This window comes from Anser anser, assembly GCF_964211835.1.
Source record: "Anser anser genome assembly, chromosome: W".
NCBI lineage: Eukaryota > Metazoa > Chordata > Aves > Anseriformes > Anatidae > Anser > Anser anser.
In genome coordinates, this window is record NC_139731.1 from 2,530,571 (window position 1) to 2,550,215 (window position 19,645).

Below are 19,645 nucleotides of genomic sequence, written 5' to 3' on the forward strand. Positions count from 1 at the left end.
CACACTCCCACATCTCCTCCTTCTTTATTAACATAAGAAAGCACAATTAACACAAATTAAGAAGGCAGGATCAACACAAACTAAAACACAGAGAAAAACTGCCAGGCATACTAAGTCTATCTTTAACAACCTTTGTAAAACCATCCCTGGGAGAGGCAGGCACTGAGTACTGCCCAGCCGGGGGGCTCTGGCTGCCCCTCCGACTACTGGAGTCCTTGTTTGTGGGTCCTGCCTATGCCAGTGCGACCCTCCCATATGCTGTTTTTTGTTTCTCCCTGCTCTGTTAGCCTGTCCCTGTTCCTGTTCTTCATGTCCCTGGTTAAGGTGTCTCCTGAATCACCCTTCTTTGCTCCCTCTCAAGGCTTTACTTTCCTGATGGCCTCATCTTTAAGAGTCCGATGTTATCACCAACCATGGGACTTGTCGACCCCCATGGCCATGCTCCCACAACTCCCCCTTCTTTATTAACATAAAAGAGCTCGATTAACACAAATTAAGAAAGCAGGTTTAACACAAATTATGAAGGCGTGATTAACAGAAATTAAGAAAGCAAGAGTAACACAAATTAAGAAAGCACTATTAACACAAACTAAAATACAGAGAAAAACTGCCAGGCATACTAATTCCATCTTTAACAAACTTTGTAACCCCATCCCTGGGAGAGGCAGGCACTGAGTGCTGCCCAGCTGGGGGGCTCTGGCTGCCCCTCCAACTCCTGGAGTCCTTGTTTGTGGGTCCTGCCTATGCCAGCGAGACCCTCCCATACGCTGCTTTTTGTTTGTCGCTGTTCTGATAGCCTGTCCCTATTCATTCCTTTTTTGTTTTTGTCCCTGTTCTGTTAGACTATCCCTGTTCCTGTTCTTCATGTCCCTGGTTAAGGTGTCTCCTGAATCACCCTTCTTTGTTCCCTCTCAAGGCTTTCCTTTCCTGATGGTCTCATCCTTAAGAGTCGGATGTTATCACCAACCATGGGGCTTGTCGACCCCCATGGCCACACTCCCACATCTTCCCCTTCTTTCTTAACTTAAGAAAGCACAATTAACACAAATTAAGAAGGCAGGATCAACACAAACTAAAACACAGAGAAAAACTGCCACGCATACTAAGTCTATCTTTAACAACCTTTGTAAAACCATCCCTGGGAGAGGCAGGCACTGAGTGCTGCCCAGCCGGGGGGCTCTGGCTGCCCCTCCGACTACTGGAGTCCTTGTTTGTGGGTCCTGCCTATGCCAGTGGGACCCTCCCATATGCTGTTTTTTGTTTCTCCCTGCTCTGTTAGCCTGTCCCTGTTCCTGTTCTTCATGTCCCTGGTTAAGGTGTCTCCTGAATCACCCTTCTTTGTTCCCTCTCAACTCTTTACTTTCCTGATGGCCTCATCTTTAAGAGTCGGATGTTATCACCAACCATGGGACTTGTCGACCCCCATGGCCATGCTCCCACAACTCCCCCTTCTTTATTAACATAAAAGAGCTCGATTAACACAAGTTAAGAAAGCAGGTTTAACACAAATTATGAAGGCGTGATTAACAGAAATTAAGAAAGCAAGAGTAACACAAATTAAGAAAGCACTATTAACACAAACTAAAATACAGAGAAAAACTGCCAGGCATACTAATTCCATCTTTAACAAACTTTGTAACCCCATCCCTGGGAGAGGCAGGCACTGAGTGCTTCCCAGCTGGGGGGCTCTGGCTGCCCCTGCAACTCCCGGAGTCTTTGTTTTTGGGTCCTGCCTATGCCAACGAGACCCTCCCATATGCTGTTTTTTGTTTGTCCCTGTTCTGATAGCCTGTCCCTATTCATTCCTTTTTTGTTTTTGTCCCTGTTCTGTTAGACTATCCCTGTTCCTGTTCTTCATGTCCCTGGTTAAGGTGTCTCCTGAATCACCCTTCTTTGTTCCCTCTCAAGGCTTTCCTTTCCTGATGGTCTCATCCTTAAGAGTCCGATGTTATCACCAACCATGGGGCTTGTCGACCCCCATGGCCACACTCCCACATCTCCTCCTTCTTTATTAACATAAGAAAGCGCAATTAACACAAATTAAGAAGGCAGGATCAACACAAACTAAAACACAGAGAAAAACTGCCAGGCATACTAAGACTATCTTTAACAAACTTTGCAACCCCATCCCTGGGAGAGGCAGGCACTGAGTGCTGCCCAGCCGGGGGGCTCTGGCTGCCCCTCCAACTCCTGGAGTCCTTGTTTGTGGGTCCTGCGTAAGCCAGCGTGACCCTCCCATAAGCTCTTTTTGTTCGTCCCTGTTCTGTTAGCCTGTACCTATTCATTCCTTTTTTTTTTTTTTCCCTGTTCCCTTTGCCTGTCCCTATTCATTCCTTTTTTGTTTTTGTCCCTGTTCTGTTAGCCTGTCCCTGTTCCTGTTCTTCATGTCCCTGTTTGTTTTCTTCTCGTCCCTGTTCGTTTTCTTGTCCCTGTTGGGGGGCGATTTGTGGCGTAAAGACCGCACGGACAACGGGGTTCTTTCAGGATCTGTAACTGCTACCTCTTTATTGATGACATAACTTGAACTCTCTCTTACTGAGGGCATAACTTCATCTCTCAGAGTGAGGGCACAACTTCATTCTATCCCTTATTCAGGAAAGGCTCCCTTCCTATAACTTCCGCCTCACAGCAGTACCTTTCCACTAACTAGTCATTGGTCAACAACTTTGCCCGGCAACAGCAAACACCCAGCCACTTCCATGCATTAATGGCTGGAGAACTAGCCACCCCAGACAAGAAGGTGTCACCTGAATCACCCTTCTTTGTTCCCTCTCAACTCTTTAAATTCCTGATGGTCTCATCCTTAAGAGTCGGATGTTATCACCAACCATGGGGCTTGTCCACCCCCATGGCCACACTCCCACATCTCCTTCTTCTTTATTAACATAAGAAAGCACAATTAACACAAATTAAGAAGGCAGGATCAACACAAACTAAAACACAGAGAAAAACTGCCAGGCATACTAAGTCTATCTTTAACAACCTTTGTAAAACCATCCCTGGGAGAGGCAGGCACTGAGTGCTGCCCAGCCGGGGGGCTCTGGCTGCCCCTCCAACTCCTGGAGTCCTTGTTTGTGGGTCCAGCATACGCCAGTGGGACCCTCCCATATGCTGTTTTTTGTTTCTCCCTGCTCTGTTAGCCTGCCCCTGTTCCTGTTCTTCATGTCCCTGCTTAAGGTGTCTCCTGAATCACCCTTCTTTGTTCCCTCTCAAGGCTTTACTTTCCTGATGGTCTCATCTTTAAGAGTCGGATGTTATCACCAACCATGGGACTTGTCGACCCCCATGGCCAGGCTCCCACATCTCCCCCTTCTTTATTAACATAAAAGAGCTCGATTAACACAAATTAAGAAAGCAGGTTTAACACAAATTAAGAAGGCGCGATTAACAGAAATTAAGAAAGCAAGAGTAACACAAATTAAGAAAGCACTATTAACACAAACTAAAATACAGAGAAAAACTGCCAGGCATACTAATTCCATCTTTAACAAACTTTGCAACCCCATCCCGGGGAGTGGCAGGCACTGAGTGCTGCCCAGCTGGGGGGCTCTGGCTGCCCCTCCAACTCCTGGAGTCCTTGTTTGTGGGTGCTGCCTATGCCAGCGAGACCCTCCCATATGCTGTTTTTTGTTTGTCCCTGTTCTGATAGCCTGCCCCTATTCATTTCTTTTTTGTCTTTGTCCCTGTTCTGTTAGACTATCCCTGTTCCTGTTCTTCATGTCCCTGGTTAAGGTGTCTCCTGAATCACCCTTCTTTGCTCCCTCTCAAGGCTTTACTTTCCTGATGGTCTCTACTTTAATAGTCGGATGTGATCACCAACCATGGGGCTTGTCGACCCCCATGGCCACACTCCCACATCTTCCCCTTCTTTATTAACATAAGAAAGCGCGATTAACACAAATTAAGAAGGCAGGATCAACACAAACTAAAAAACAGAGAAAAACTGCCAGGCATACTAATTCCATCTTTAACAAACTTTGTAACCCCATCCCTGGGAGAGGCAGGCACTGAGTGCTGCCCAGCTGGGGGGCTCTGGCTGCCCCTCCAACTCCTGGAGTCCTTGTTTGTGGGTCCTGCCTATGCCAGCGAGACCCTCCCATATGCTGTTTTTTGTTTGTCCCTGTTCTGATAGCCTGTCCCTATTCATTCCTTTTTTGTTTTTGTCCCTGTTCTGTTAGACTATCCCTGTTCCTGTTCTTCATGTCCCTGGTTAAGGTGTCTCCTGAATCACCCTTCTTTGTTCCCTCTCAAGGCTTTCCTTTCCTGATGGTCTCATCCTTAAGAGTCCGATGTTATCACCAACCATGCGGCTTGTCGACCCCCATGGCCACACTCCCACATCTTCCCCTTCTTTATTAACATAAGAAAGCACAATTAACACAAATATAGAAGGCAGGATCAACACAAACAAAAACACAGAGAAAAACTGCCAGGCATACTAATTCTATCTTTAACAACCTTTGTAAAACCATCCCTGGGAGAGGCAGGCACTGAGTGCTGCCCAGCCGGGGGGCTCTGGCTGCCCCTCCAACTCCTGGAGTCCTTGTTTGTGGGTCCAGCATATGCCAGTGGGACCCTCCCATATGCTCTTTTTTGTTTCTCCCTGCTCTGTTAGCCTGTCCCTGTTCCTGTTCTTCATGTCCCTGATTAAGGTGTCTCCTGAATCACCCTTCTTTGTTCCCTCTCAACTCTTTACTTTCCTGATGGCCTCATCTTTAAGAGTCGGATGTTATCACCAACCATGGGACTTGTCGACCCCCATGGCCATGCTCCCACATCTCCCCCTTCTTTATTAACATAGAAGAGCTTGATTAACACAAATTAAGAAAGCAGGTTTAACACAAATTAAGAAGGCGCGATTAACAGAAATCAAGAAAGCAAGAGAAACACAAATTAAGAAAGCACTATTAACACAAATTAAAATACAGAGAAAAAGTGCCAGGCATACTAATTCCATCTTTAACAAACTTTGTAACCCCATCCCTGGGAGAGGCAGGCACTGAGTGCTTCCCAGCTGGGGGGCTCTGGCTGCCCCTCCAACTCCTGGAGTCCTTGTTTGTGGGTCCTGCCTATGCCAGTGGGACCCTCCCATATGCTGTTTTTTGTTTCTCCCTGCTCTGTTAGCCTGTCCCTGTTCCTGTTCTTCATGTCCCTGTTTAAGGTGTCTCCTGAATCACCCTTCTTTGTTCCCTCTCAAGGCTTTACTTTCCTCATGGCCTCATCTTTAAGAGTCGGATGTGATCACCAACCATGGGGCTTGTCGACCCCCATGGCCAGGCTCCCACATCTCCCCCTTCTTTATTAACATAAAGGAGCTTGATTAACACAAATTAAGGAAGCAGGTTTAACACAAATTAAGAAGGCGCGATTAACAGAAATTAAGAAAGCAAGAGTAACACAAATTAAGAAAGCACTATTAACACAAACTAAAATACAGAGAAAAACTGCCAGGCATACTAAGACCATATTTAACAAACTTTGTAACCCCATCCCTGGGAGTGGCAGGCACTGAGTGCTTCCCAGCTGGGGGGCTCTGGCTGCCCCTCCAACTCCCGGAGTCTTTGTTTTTGGGTCCTGCCTATGCCAACGAGACCCTCCCATACGCTGTTTTTTGTTTGTCCCTGTTCTGATAGCCTGTCCCTATTCATTCCTTTTTTGTTTTTGTCCCTGTTCTGTTAGACTATCCCTGTTCCTGTTCTTCATGTCCCTGGTTAAGGTGTCTCCTGAATCACCCTTCTTTGTTCCCTCTCAAGGCTTTCCTTTCCTGATGGTCTCATCCTTAAGAGTCCGATGTTATCACCAACCATGGGGCTTGTCGACCCCCATGGCCACACTCCCACATCTCCTCCTTCTTTATTAACATAAGAAAGCGCAATTAACACAAATTAAGAAGGCAGGATCAACACAAACTAAAACACAGAGAAAAACTGCCAGGCATACTAAGACTATCTTTAACAAACTTTGCAACCCCATCCCTGGGAGAGGCAGGCACTGAGTGCTGCCCAGACGGGGGGCTCTGGCTGCCCCTCCAACTCCTGGAGTCCTTGTTTGTGGGTCCTGCGTAAGCCAGCGTGACCCTCCCATAAGCTCTTTTTGTTCGTCCCTGTTCTGTTAGCCTGTACCTATTCATTCCTTTTTTTTTTTTTCCTGTTCCGTTTGCCTGTCCCTATTCATTCCTTTTTTGTTTTTGTCCCTGTTCTGTTAGCCTGTCCCTGTTCCTGTTCTTCATGTCCCTGTTTGTTTTCCTCTCGTCTTTGTTCGTTTTCTTGTCCCTGTTGGGGGGCGATTTGTGGCGTAAAGACCGCACGGACAACGGGGTTCTTTCAGGATCTGTAACTGCTACCTCTTTATTGATGACATAACTTGAACTCTCTCTTACTGAGGGCATAACTTCATCTCTCAGAGTGAGGGCACAACTTCATTCTATCCCTTATTCAGGAAAGGCTCCCTTCCTATAACTTCCGCCTCACAGCAGTACCTTTCCACTAACTAGTCATTGGTCAACAACTTTGCCCGGCAACAGCAAACACCCAGCCACTTCCATGCATTAATGGCTGGAGAACTAGCCACCCCAGACAAGAAGGTGTCACCTGAATCACCCTTCTTTGTTCCCTCTCAACTCTTTAAATTCCTGATGGTCTCATCCTTAAGAGTCGGATGTTATCACCAACCATGGGGCTTGTCGACCCCCATGGCCACACTCCCACATCTCCTTCTTCTTTATTAACATAAGAAAGCACAATTAACACAAATTAAGAAGGCAGGATCAACACAAACTAAAACACAGAGAAAAACTGCCAGGCATACTAAGTCTATCTTTAACAACCTTTGTAAAACCATCCCTGGGAGAGGCAGGCACTGAGTACTGCCCAGCCGGGGGGCTCTGGCTGCCCCTCCGACTACTGGAGTCCTTGTTTGTGGGTCCTGCCTATGCCAGTGGGACCCTCCCATATGCTGTTTTTTGTTTCTCCCTGCTCTGTTAGCCTGTCCCTGTTCCTGTTCTTCATGTCCCTGGTTAAGGTGTCTCCTGAATCACCCTTCTTTGTTCCCTCTCAACTCTTTACTTTCCTGATGGCCTCATCCTTAAGAGTCCGATGTTATCACCAACCATGGGACTTGTCGACCCCCATGGCCATGCTCCCACAACTCCCCCTTCTTTATTAACATAAAAGAGCTCGATTAACACAAATTAAGAAAGCAGGTTTAACACAAATTATGAAGGCGTGATTAACAGAAATTAAGAAAGCAAGAGTAACACAAATTAAGAAAGCACTATTAACACAAACTAAAATACAGAGAAAAACTGCCAGGCATACTAATTCCACCTTTAACAAACTTTGTAACCCCATCCCTGGGAGAGGCAGGCACTGAGTGCTGCCCAGCTGGGGGGCTCTGGCTGCCCCTCCAACTCCTGGAGTCCTTGTTTGTGGGTCCTGCCTATGCCAGCGAGACCCTCCCATACGCTGCTTTTTGTTTGTCGCTGTTCTGATAGCCTGTCCCTATTCATTCCTTTTTTGTTTTTGTCCCTGTTCTGTTAGACTATCCCTGTTCCTGTTCTTCATGTCCCTGGTTAAGGTGTCTCCTGAATCACCCTTCTTTGTTCCCTCTCAAGGCTTTCCTTTCCTGATGGTCTCATCCTTAAGAGTCGGATGTTATCACCAAACATGGGGCTTGTCGACCCCCATGGCCACACTCCCACATCTTCCCCTTCATTATTAACATACGAAAGCACAATTAACACAAATTAAGAAGGCAGGATCAACACAAACTAAAACACAGAGAAAAACTGCCACGCATACTAAGTCTATCTTTAACAACCTTTGTAAAACCATCCCTGGGAGAGGCAGGCACTGAGTACTGCCCAGCCGGGGGGCTCTGGCTGCCCCTCCGACTACTGGAGTCCTTGTTTGTGGGTCCTGCCTATGCCAGTGGGACCCTCCCATATGCTGTTTTTTGTTTCTCCCTGCTCTGTTAGCCTGTCCCTGTTCCTGTTCTTCATGTCCCTGGTTAAGGTGTCTCCTGAATCACCCTTCTTTGTTCCCTCTCAACTCTTTACTTTCCTGATGGCCTCATCTTTAAGAGTCGGATGTTATCACCAACCATGGGACTTGTCGACCCCCATGGCCATGCTCCCACAACTCCCCCTTCTTTATTAACATAAAAGAGCTCGATTAACACAAGTTAAGAAAGCAGGTTTAACACAAATTATGAAGGCGTGATTAACAGAAATTAAGAAAGCAAGAGTAACACAAATTAAGAAAGCACTATTAACACAAACTAAAATACAGAGAAAAACTGCCAGGCATACTAATTCCATCTTTAACAAACTTTGTAACCCCATCCCTGGGAGAGGCAGGCACTGAGTGCTTCCCAGCTGGGGGGCTCTGGCTGCCCCTGCAACTCCCGGAGTCTTTGTTTTTGGGTCCTGCCTATGCCAACGAGACCCTCCCATATGCTGTTTTTTGTTTGTCCCTGTTCTGATAGCCTGTCTCTATTCATTCCTTTTTTGTTTTTGTCCCTGTTCTGTTAGACTATCCCTGTTCCTGTTCTTCATGTCCCTGGTTAAGGTGTCTCCTGAATCACCCTTCTTTGTTCCCTCTCAAGGCTTTCCTTTCCTGATGGTCTCATCCTTAAGAGTCCTATGTTATCACCAACCATGGGGCTTGTCGACCCCCATGGCCACACTCCCACATCTCCTCCTTCTTTATTAACATAAGAAAGCGCAATTAACACAAATTAAGAAGGCAGGATCAACACAAACTAAAACACAGAGAAAAACTGCCAGGCATACTAAGACTATCTTTAACAAACTTTGCAACCCCATCCCTGGGAGAGGCAGGCACTGAGTGCTTCCCAGCTGGGGGGCTCTGGCTGCCCCTCCAACTCCTGGAGTCCTTGTTTGTGGGTCCTGCCTATGCCATCGAGACCCTCCCATACGCTGTTTTTTGTTTGTCCCTGTTCTGATAGCCTGTCCCTATTCATTACTTTTTTGTTTTTGTCCCTGTTCTGTTAGACTATCCCTGTTCCTGTTCTTCATGTCCCTGTTTAAGGTGTCTCCTGAATCACCCTTCTTTGTTCCCTCGCAAGGCTTTACTTTCCTCATGGTCTCATCTTTAAGAGTCGGATGTGATCACCAACCGTGGGGCTTGTCGACCCCCATGGCCACACTCCCACATCTCCTCCTTCTTTATTAACATAAGAAAGCGCAATTAACACAAATTAAGAAGGCAGGATCAACACAAACTAAAACACAGAGAAAAACTGCCAGGCATACTAAGACTATCTTTAACAAACTTTGCAACCCCATCCCTGGGAGAGGCAGGCACTGAGTGCTGCCCAGCCGGGGGGCTCTGGCTGCCCCTCCACCTCCTGGAGTCCTTGTTTGTGGGTCCTGCGTAAGCCAGCGTGACCCTCCCATAAGCTCTTTTTGTTCGTCCCTGTTCTGTTAGCCTGTACCTATTCATTCCTTTTTTTTTTTTTTCCCTGTTCCCTTTGCCTGTCCCTATTCATTCCTTTTTTGTTTTTGTCCCTGTTCTGTTAGCCTGTCCCTGTTCCTGTTCTTCATGTCCCTGTTTGTTTTCTTCTCGTCCCTGTTCGTTTTCATGTCCCTGTTGGGGGGCGATTTGTGGCGTAAAGACCGCACGGACAACGGGGTTCTTTCAGGATCTGTAACTGCTACCTCTTTATTGATGACATAACTTGAACTCTCTCTTACTGAGGGCATAACTTCATCTCTCAGAGTGAGGGCACAACTTCATTCTATCCCTTATTCAGGAAAGGCTCCCTTCCTATAATTTCCGCCTCACAGCAGTAACTTTCCACTAACTAGTCATTGGTCAACAACTTTGCCCGGCAACAGCAAACACCCAGCCACTTCCATGCATTAATGGCTGGAGAACTAGCCACCCCAGACAAGAAGGTGTCACCTGAATCACCCTTCTTTGTTCCCTCTCAAGGCTTTAAATTCCTGATGGTCTCATCCTTAAGAGTCCTATGTTATCACCAACCATGGGGCTTGTCGACCCCCATGGCCACACTCCCACATCTCCTCCTTCTTTATTAACATAAGAAAGCGCGATTAACACAAATTAAGAAGGCAGGATCAACACAAACTAAAACAGAGAAAAACTGCCAGGCATACTAAGTCTATCTTTAACAATCTTTGTAAAACCATCCCTGGGAGAGGCAGGCACTGAGTGCTGCCCAGCCGGGGGGCTCTGGCTGCCCCTCCAACTCCTGGAGTCCTTGTTTGTGGGTCCAGCATACGCCAGCGAGACCCTCCCATACGCTGTTTTTTGTTCGTCCCTGTTCTGTTAGCCTGTCCCTATTCATTCCTTTTTTGTTTTTGTCCCTGTTCTGTTAGACTATCCCTGTTCCTGTTCTTCATGTCCCTGTTTAAGGTGTCTCCTGAATCACCCTTCTTTGTTCCCTCTCAAGGCTTTACTTTCCTGATGGTCTCTACTTCAACAGTTGGATGTTATCAACAACCATGGGGCTTGTCCACCCCCCTGGCCACACTCCCACATCTCCCCCTTCTTTATTAACATAAGAAAGCGCGATTAACACAAATTAAAAAGGCAGGATCAACACAAACTAAAACACAGAGAAAAACTGCCAGGCATACTAAGTCAATTTTAACAATCTTTGTAAAACCATCCCTGGGATAGGCAGGCACTGAGTGCTGCCCAGCCGGGGGGCTCTGGCTGCCCCTCCAACTCCTGGAGTCCTTGTTTGTGTGTCCAGCATACGCCAGTGGGACCCTCCCATATGCTGTTTTTTGTTTCTCCCTGCTCTGTTAGCCTGTCCCTATTCATTCCTTTTTTGTTTTTGTCCCTGTTCTGTTAGACTATCCCTGTTCCTGTTCTTCATGTCCCTGCTTAAGGTGTCTCCTGAATCACCCTTCTTTGTTCCCTCTCAACTCTTTACTTTCCTCATGGACTCATCTTTAATAGTCGGATGTGATCACCAACCATGGGGCTTGTCGACCCCCATGGCCACACTCCCACATCTTCCCCTTCTTTATTAACTTAAGAAAGCGCGATTAACACAAATTAAGAAGGCAGGATCAACACAAACTAAAACACAGAGAAAAACTGCCAGGCATACTAAGTCTGTCTTCAACAAACTTTGCAACCCCATCCCTGGGAGAGGCAGGCACTGAGTGCTGCCCAGCTGGGGGGCTCTGGCTGCCCCTCCAACTCCTGGACTCCTTGTTTGTGGGTCCTGCGTAAACCATCGTCACCCTCCCATATGCTCTTTCTGGTCATCCCTGTTCTGTTAGCCTGTACCTGATCATTTCTTTTCTGTTTTTGTCCCTGTTTCGTTTTCCTGTCCCTATTCATTCCTTTTTTGTTTTTGTCCCTGTTCTGTTAGACTATCCCTGTTCCTGCTCTTCATGTCCCTGCTTAAGGTGTCTCCTGAATCACCCTTCTTTGTTCCCTCTCAAGGCTTTACTTTCCTCATGGTCCCGTCTTTAAGAGTCGGTTGTTATCACCAACCATGGGACTTGTCGACCCCCATGGCCACACTCCCACATCTCCCCCTTCTTTATTAACATAAAAGAGCTCGATTAACACAAATTAAGAAAGCAGGTTTAACACAAATTAAGAAGGCGCGATTAACAGAAATTAAGAAAGCAAGAGTAACACAAATTAAGAATGCACTATTAACACAAATTAAAATACAGAGAAAAACTGCAAGGCATACTAATTCCATCTTTATCAAACTTTGTAACCCCATCCCTGGGAGAGGCAGGCACTGAGTGCTGCCCAGCCGGGGGGCTCTGGCTGCCCCTCCAACTCCTGGAGTCCTTGTTTGTGTGTCCAGCATACGCCAGTGGGACCCTCCCATATGCTGTTTTTTGTTTCTCCCTGCTCTGTTAGCCTGTCCCTATTCATTCCTTTTTTGTTTTTGTCCCTGTTCTGTTAGACTATCCCTGTTCCTGTTCTTCATGTCCCTGTTTAAGGTGTCTCCTGAATCACCCTTCTTTGCTCCCTCTCAAGGCTTTACTTTCCTGATGGTCTCTACTTTAATAGTCGGATGTGATCACCAACCATGGGGCTTGTCGACCCCCATGGCCACGCTCCCACATCTTCCCCTTCTTTATTAACATAAGAAAGCGCGATTAACACAAATTAAGAAGGCAGGATCAACACAAACTAAAAAACAGAGAAAAACTGCCAGGCATACTAATTCCATCTTTAACAAACTTTGTAACCCCATCCCTGGGAGAGGCAGGCACTGAGTGCTTCCCAGCCGGGGGGCTCTGGCTGCCCCTCCAACTCCTGGAGTCCTTGTTTGTGGGTCCAGCATATGCCAGTGGGACCCTCCCATATGCACTTTTTTGTTTCTCCCTGCTCTGTTAGCCTGTCCCTGTTCCTGTTCTTCATGTCCCTGGTTAAGGTGTCTCCTGAATCACCCTTCTTTGTTCCCTCTCAAGGCTTTACTTTCCTGATGGCCTCATCTTTAAGAGTCGGATGTTATCACCAACCATGGGGCTTGTCGACCCCCATGGCCAGGCTCCCACATCTCCCCCTTCTTTATTAACATAAAAGAGCTCGATTAACACGAATTAAGAAAGCAGGTTTAACACAAATTAAGAAGGCGCGATTAACAGAAATTAAGAAAGCAAGAGTAACACAAATTAAGAAAGCACTCTTAACACAAATTAAAGTACAGAGAAAAAGTGCCAGGCATACTAATTCCATCTTTAACAACCTTTGTAAAACCATCCCTGGGAGAGGCAGGCACTGAGTGCTTCCCAGCTGGGGGGCTCTGGCTGCCCCTCCAACTCCTGGAGTCCTTGTTTGTGGGTCCAGCATATGCCAGCGAGACCCTCCCATACGCTGTTTTTTGTTTGTCCCTGTTCTGATAGCCTGTCCCTATTCATTCCTTTTTTGTTTTCCTCCCTGTTCTGTTAGACTATCCCTGTTCCTGTTCTTCATGTCCCTGCTTAAGGTGTCTCCTGAATCACCCTTCTTTGTTCCCTCTCAAGGCTTTACTTTCCTCATGGTCTCATCTTTAAGAGTCCGATGTTATCACCAACCATGGGGCTTGTCGACCCCCATGGCCACACTCCCACATCTTCCCCTTCTTTATTAACATAAGAAAGCGCGATTAACACAAATTAAGAAGGCAGGATCAACACAAACTAAAACACAGAGAAAAACTGCCAGGCATACTAAGTCTATGTTTAACAAACTTTGCAACCCCATCCCTGGGAGAGGCAGGCACTGAGTGCTGCCCAGCCGGGGGGCTCTGGCTGCCCCTCCACCTCCTGGAGTCCTTGTTTGTGGGTCCTGCGTAAGCCAGCGTGACCCTCCCATAAGCTCTTTTTGTTCGTCCCTGTTCTGTTAGCCTGTAACTATTCATTCCTTTTCTGTTTTTGTCCCTGTTCCGTTTGCCTGTCCCTATTCATTCCTTTTTTGTTTTTGTCCCTGTGCTGTTAGCCTCTCCCTGTTCCTGTTCTTCATGTCCCTGTTTGTTTTCTTCTGGTCCCTGTTCGTTTTCATGTCCCTGTTGGGGGGCGATTTGTGGCGTAAAGACCGCACGGACAACGGGGTTCTTTCAGGATCTGTAACTGCTACCTCTTTATTGATGACATAACTTGAACTCTCTCTTACTGAAGGCATAACTTCATCTCTCAGAGTGAGGGCACAACTTCATTCTATCCCTTATTCAGGAAAGGCTCCCTTCCTTTAATTTCCGCCTCACAGCAGTACCTCTCCACTATCTAGTCATTGGTCAACAACTTTGCCCGGCAACAGCAAACACCCAGCAACTTCCATGCTTTAATGGCTGGAGAACAAGCCACCCCAGACAACAAGGTGTCACCTGAATCACCCTTCTTTGTTCCCTCTCAACTCTTTAAATTCCTGATGGTCTCATCCTTAAGAGTCGGATATTATTACCAACCATGGGGCTTGTCGACCCCCATGGCCACACTCCCACATCTTCCCCTTCTTTATTAACTTAAGAAAGCGCGATTAACACAAATTAAGAAGGCAGGATCAACACAAACTAAAACACAGAGAAAACCTGCCAGGCATACTAAGTCTATCTTTAACAATCTTTGTAAAACCAGCCGTGTGAGAGGCAGGCACTGAGTGCTGCCCAGCCAGGGGGCTCTGGCTGCCCCTCCAACTCCTGGAGTCCTTGTTTGTGGGTCCTGCCTATGCCAGCGAGACCCTCCCATACGCTGTTTTTTGTTTGTCCCTGTTCTGATAGCCTGTCCCTATTCATTCCTTTTTTGTTTTTGTCCCTGTTCTGTTAGACTATCCCTGTTCCTGTTCTTCATGTCCCTGTTTAAGGTGTCTCCTGAATCACCCTTCTTTGTTCCCTCTCAAGGCTTTACTTTCCTGATGGTCTCTACTTCAACAGTTGGATGTTATCAACAACCATGGGGCTTGTCGACCCCCATGGCCACACTCCCACATCTCCCCCTTCTTTATTAACATAAGAAAGCGCGATTAACACAAATTAAAAAGGCAGGATCAACACAAACTAAAATACAGAGAAAAACTGCCAGGCATACTAATTCCATCTTTAACAAACTTTGTAACCCCATCCCTGGGAGAGGCAGGCACTGAGTGCTGCCCAGCTGGGGGGCTCTGGCTGCCCCTCCAACTCCTGGAGTCCTTGTTTGTGGGTCCTACCTATGCCAGCGAGACCCTCCCATACGCTGTTTTTTGTTTGTCCCTGTTCTGATAGCCTGTCCCTATTCATTCCTTTTTTGTTTTCCTCCCTGTTCTGTTAGACTATCCCTGTTCCTGTTCTTAATGTCCCTGGTTAAGGTGTCTCCTGAATCACCCTTCTTTGTTCCCTCTCATGGCTTTCCTTTCCTGATGGTCTCATCCTTAAGAGTCCGATGTTATCACCAACCATGCGGCTTGTCGACCCCCATGGCCACACTCCCACATCTTCCCCTTCTTTATTAACATAAGAAAGCACAATTAACACAAATTTAGAAGGCAGGATCAACACAAACAAAAACACAGAGAAAAACTGCCAGGCATACTAATTCTATTTTTAACAACCTTTGTAAAACCATCCCTGGGAGAGGCAGGCACTGAGTGCTGCCCAGCCGGGGTGCTCTGGCTGCCCCTCCAACTCCTGGAGTCCTTGTTTGTGGGTCCAGCATATGCCAGTGGGACCCTCCCATATGCTCTTTTTTGTTTCTCCCTGCTCTGTTAGCCTGTCCCTGTTCCTGTTCTTCATGTCCCTGATTAAGGTGTCTCCTGAATCACCCTTCTTTGTTCCCTCTCAACTCTTTACTTTCCTGATGGCCTCATCTTTAAGAGTCGGATGTTATCACCAACCATGGGACTTGTCGACCCCCATGGCCATGCTCCCACATCTCCCCCTTCTTTATTAACATAAAAGAGCTCGATTAACACAAATTAAGAAAGCAGGTTTAACACAAATTAAGAAGGCGCGATTAACAGTAATTAAGAAAGCAAGAGAAACACAAATTAAGAAAGCACTCTTAACACAAATTAAAATACAGAGAAAAAGTGCCAGGCATACTAATTCCATCTTTAACAAACATTGTAACCCCATCCCTGGGAGAGGCAGGCACTGAGTGCTACCCAGCCGGGGGGCTCTAGCTGCCTCTCCAACTCCTGGAGTCCTGGTTTTTGGGTCCTGCCTATGCCAGCGAGACCCTCCCATATGCTGTTTTTTGTTTGTCCCTGTTCTGATAGCCTGTCCCTATTCATTACTTTTTTGTATTTGTCCCTGTTCTGTTAGACTATCCCTGTTCCTGTTCTTCATGTCCCTGTTTAAGGTGTCTCCTGAATCACCCTTCTTTGTTCCCTCTCAACTCTTTAGTTTCCTGATGGCCTCATCTTTAAGAGTCGGATGTTATCACCAACCATGGGACTTGTCGACCCCCATGGCCAGGGTCCCACATCTCCCCCTTCTTTATTAACCTGAAAGAGCTCGATTAACACAAATTAAGAAGGCAGGTTTAACACAAATTAAGAAGGCACGATTAACAGAAATTAAGAAAGCAAGAGTAACACAAATTAAGAAAGCACTATTAACACAAACTAAAATACAGAGAAAAACTGCCAGGCATACTAATTCCATCTTTAACAAACTTTGTAACCCCATCCCTGGGAGAGGCAGGCACTGAGTGCTGCCCAGCTGGGGGGCTCTGGCTGCCCCTCCAACTCCTGGAGTCCTTGTTTGTGGGTCCTGCCTATGCCAGCGAGACCCTCCCATACGCTGTTTTTTGTTTGTCCCTGTTCTGATAGCCTGTCCCTATTCATTCCTTTTCTGTTTTCGTCCCTGTTCTGTTAGACTATCCCTGTTCCTGTTCTTCATGTCCCTGTTTAAGGTGTCTCCTGAATCACCCTTCTTTGTTCCCTCTCAAGGCTTTACTTTCCTCATCATCTCATCTTTAACAGTCTGATGTTATCACCAACCATGGGGCTTGTCGACCCCCATGGCCACACTCCCACATCTCCCCCTTCTTTATTAAAATAAGAAAGCGCGATTAACACAAATTAAGAAGGCAGGATCAACACAAACAAAAACACAGAGAAAAACTGCCAGGCATACTAAGTCTATCTTTAACAATCTTTGTAAAACCATCCCTGGGAGAGGCAGGCACTGAGTGCTTCCCAGCCGGGGGGCTCTGGCTGCCCCTCCAACTCCTGGAGTCCTTGTTTGTGGGTCCAGCATACGCCAGTGGGACCCTCCCATATGCTGTTTTTTGTTTCTCCCTGCTCTGTTAGCCTGCCCCTGTTCCTGTTCTTCATGTCCCTGCTTAAGGTGTCTCCTGAATCACCCTTCTTTGTTCCCTCTCAAGGCTTTACTTTCCTGATGGTCTCATCTTTAAGAGTCGGATGTTATCACCAACCATGGGACTTGTCGACCCCCATGGCCATGCTCCCACATCTCCCCCTTCTTTATTAACATAAAAGAGCTCGATTAACACAAATTAAGAAAGCAGGTTTAACACAAATTAAGAAGGCGCGATTAACAGAAATTAAGAAAGCAAGAGTAACACAAATTAAGAAAGCAGGATCAACACAAACTAAAACACAGAGAAAAACTGCCAGGCATACTAAGACTATCTTTAACAAACTTTGCAACCCCATCCCTGGGAGTGGCAGGCACTGAGTGCTGCCCAGCCGGGGGGCTCTGGCTGCCCCTCCAACTCCTGGAGTCCTTGTTTGTGGGTGCTGCCTATGCCAGCGAGACCCTCCCATATGCTGTTTTTTGTTTGTCCCTGTTCTGATAGCCTGCCCCTATTCATTTCTTTTTTGTTTTTGTCCCTGTTCTGTTAGACTATCCCTGTTCCTGTTCTTCATGTCCCTGTTTAAGGTGTCTCCTGAATCACCCTTCTTTTCTCCCTCTCAAGGCTTTACTTTCCTGATGGTCTCTACTTTAATATTCGGATGTTATCACCAACCATGGGGCTTGTCGACCCCCATGGCCACACTCCCACATCTTCCCCTTCTTTATTAACATAAGAAAGCGCGATTAACACAAATTAAGAAGGCAGGATCAACACAAACTAAAAAACAGAGAAAAACTGCCAGGCATACTAATTCCATCTTTAACAAACTTTGTAACCCCATCCCTGGGAGAGGCAGGCACTGAGTGCTGCCCAGCTGGGGGGCTCTGGCTGCCCCTCCAACTCCTGGAGTCCTTGTTTGTGGGTCCTGCCTATGCCAGCGAGACCCTCCCATATGCTGTTTTTTGTTTGTCCCTGTTCTGATAGCCTGTCCCTATTCATTCCTTTTTTGTTTTCCTCCCTGTTCTGTTAGACTATCCCTGTTCCTGTTCTTCATGTCCCTGGTTAAGGTGTCTCCTGAATCACCCTTCTTTGTTCCCTCTCAAGGCTTTCCTTTCCTGATGGTCTCATCTTTAAGAGTCCGATGTTATCACCAACCATGCGGCTTGTCGACCCCCATGGCCACACTCCCACATCTTCCCCTTCTTTATTAACATAAGAAAGCACAATTAACACAAATATAGAAGGCAGGATCAACACAAACAAAAACACAGAGAAAAACTGCCAGGCATACTAATTCTATCTTTAACAACCTTTGTAAAACCATCCCTGGGAGAGGCAGGCACTGAGTGCTGCCCAGCCGGGGGGCTCTGGCTGCCCCTCCAACTCCTGGAGTCCTTGTTTGTGGGTCCAGCATATGCCAGTGGGACCCTCCCATATGCTGTTTTTTGTTTCTCCCTGCTCTGTTAGCCTGTCCCTGTTCCTGTTCTTCATGTCCCTGGTTAAGGTGTCTCCTGAATCACCCTTCTTTGTTCCCTCTCAACTCTTTACTTTCCTGATGGCCTCATCTTTAAGAGTCGGATGTTATCACCAACCACGGGACTTGTCGACCCCCATGGCCAGGCTCCCACATCTCCCCCTTCTTTATTAACATAGAAGAGCTCGATTAACACAAATTAAGAAAGCAGGTTTAACACAAATTAAGAAGGCGCGATTAACAGAAATCAAGAAAGCAAGAGAAACACAAATTAAGAAAGCACTATTAACACAAATTAAAATACAGAGAAAAAGTGCCAGGCATACTAATTCCATCTTTAACAAACTTTGTAACCCCATCCCTGGGAGAGGCAGGCACTGAGTGCTTCCCAGCTGGGGGGCTCTGGCTGCCCCTCCAACTCCTGGAGTCCTTGTTTGTGGGTCCTGCCTATGCCAGTGGGACCCTCCCATATGCTGTTTTTTGTTTCTCCCTGCTCTGTTAGCCTGTCCCTGTTCCTGTTCTTCATGTCCCTGTTTAAGGTGTCTCCTGAATCACCCTTCTTTGTTCCCTCTCAAGGCTTTACTTTCCTGATGGTCTCATCCTTAAGAGTCCGATGTTATCACCAACCATGGGGCTTGTCGACCCCCATGGCCACACTCCCACATCTCCTCCTTCTTTATTAACATAAGAAAGCGCAATTAACACAAATTAAGAAGGCAGGATCAACACAAACTAAAACACAGAGAAAAACTGCCAGGCATACTAAGACTATCTTTAACAAACTTTGCAACCCCATCCCTGGGAGAGGCAGGCACTGAGTGCTGCCCAGACAGGGGGCTCTGGCTGCCCCTCCAACTCCTGGAGTCCTTGTTTGCGGGTCCTGCGTAAGCCAGCGTGACCCTCCCATAAGCTCTTTTTGTTCGTCCCTGTTCTGTTAGCCTGTACCTATTCATTCCTTTTTTTTTTTTTTCCCTGTTCCCTTTGCCTGTCCCTATTCATTCCTTTTTTGTTTTTGTCCCTGTTCTGTTAGCCTGTCCCTGTTCCTGTTCTTCATGTCCCTGATTGTTTTCTTCTCGTCCCTGTTCGTTTTCTTGTCCCTGTTGGGGGGCGATTTGTGGCGTAAAGACCGCACGGACAACGGGGTTCTTTCAGGATCTGTAACTGCTACCTCTTTATTGATGACATAACTTGAACTCTCTCTTACTGAGGGCATCACTTCATCTCTCAGAGTGAGGGCACAACTTCATTCTATCCCTTATTCAGGAAAGGCTCCCTTCCTATAACTTCCGCCTCACAGCAGTACCTTTCCACTAACTAGTCATTGGTCAACAACTTTGCCCGGCAACAGCAAACACCCAGCCACTTCCATGCATTAATGGCTGGAGAACTAGCCACCCCAGACAAGAAGGTGTCACCTGAATCAC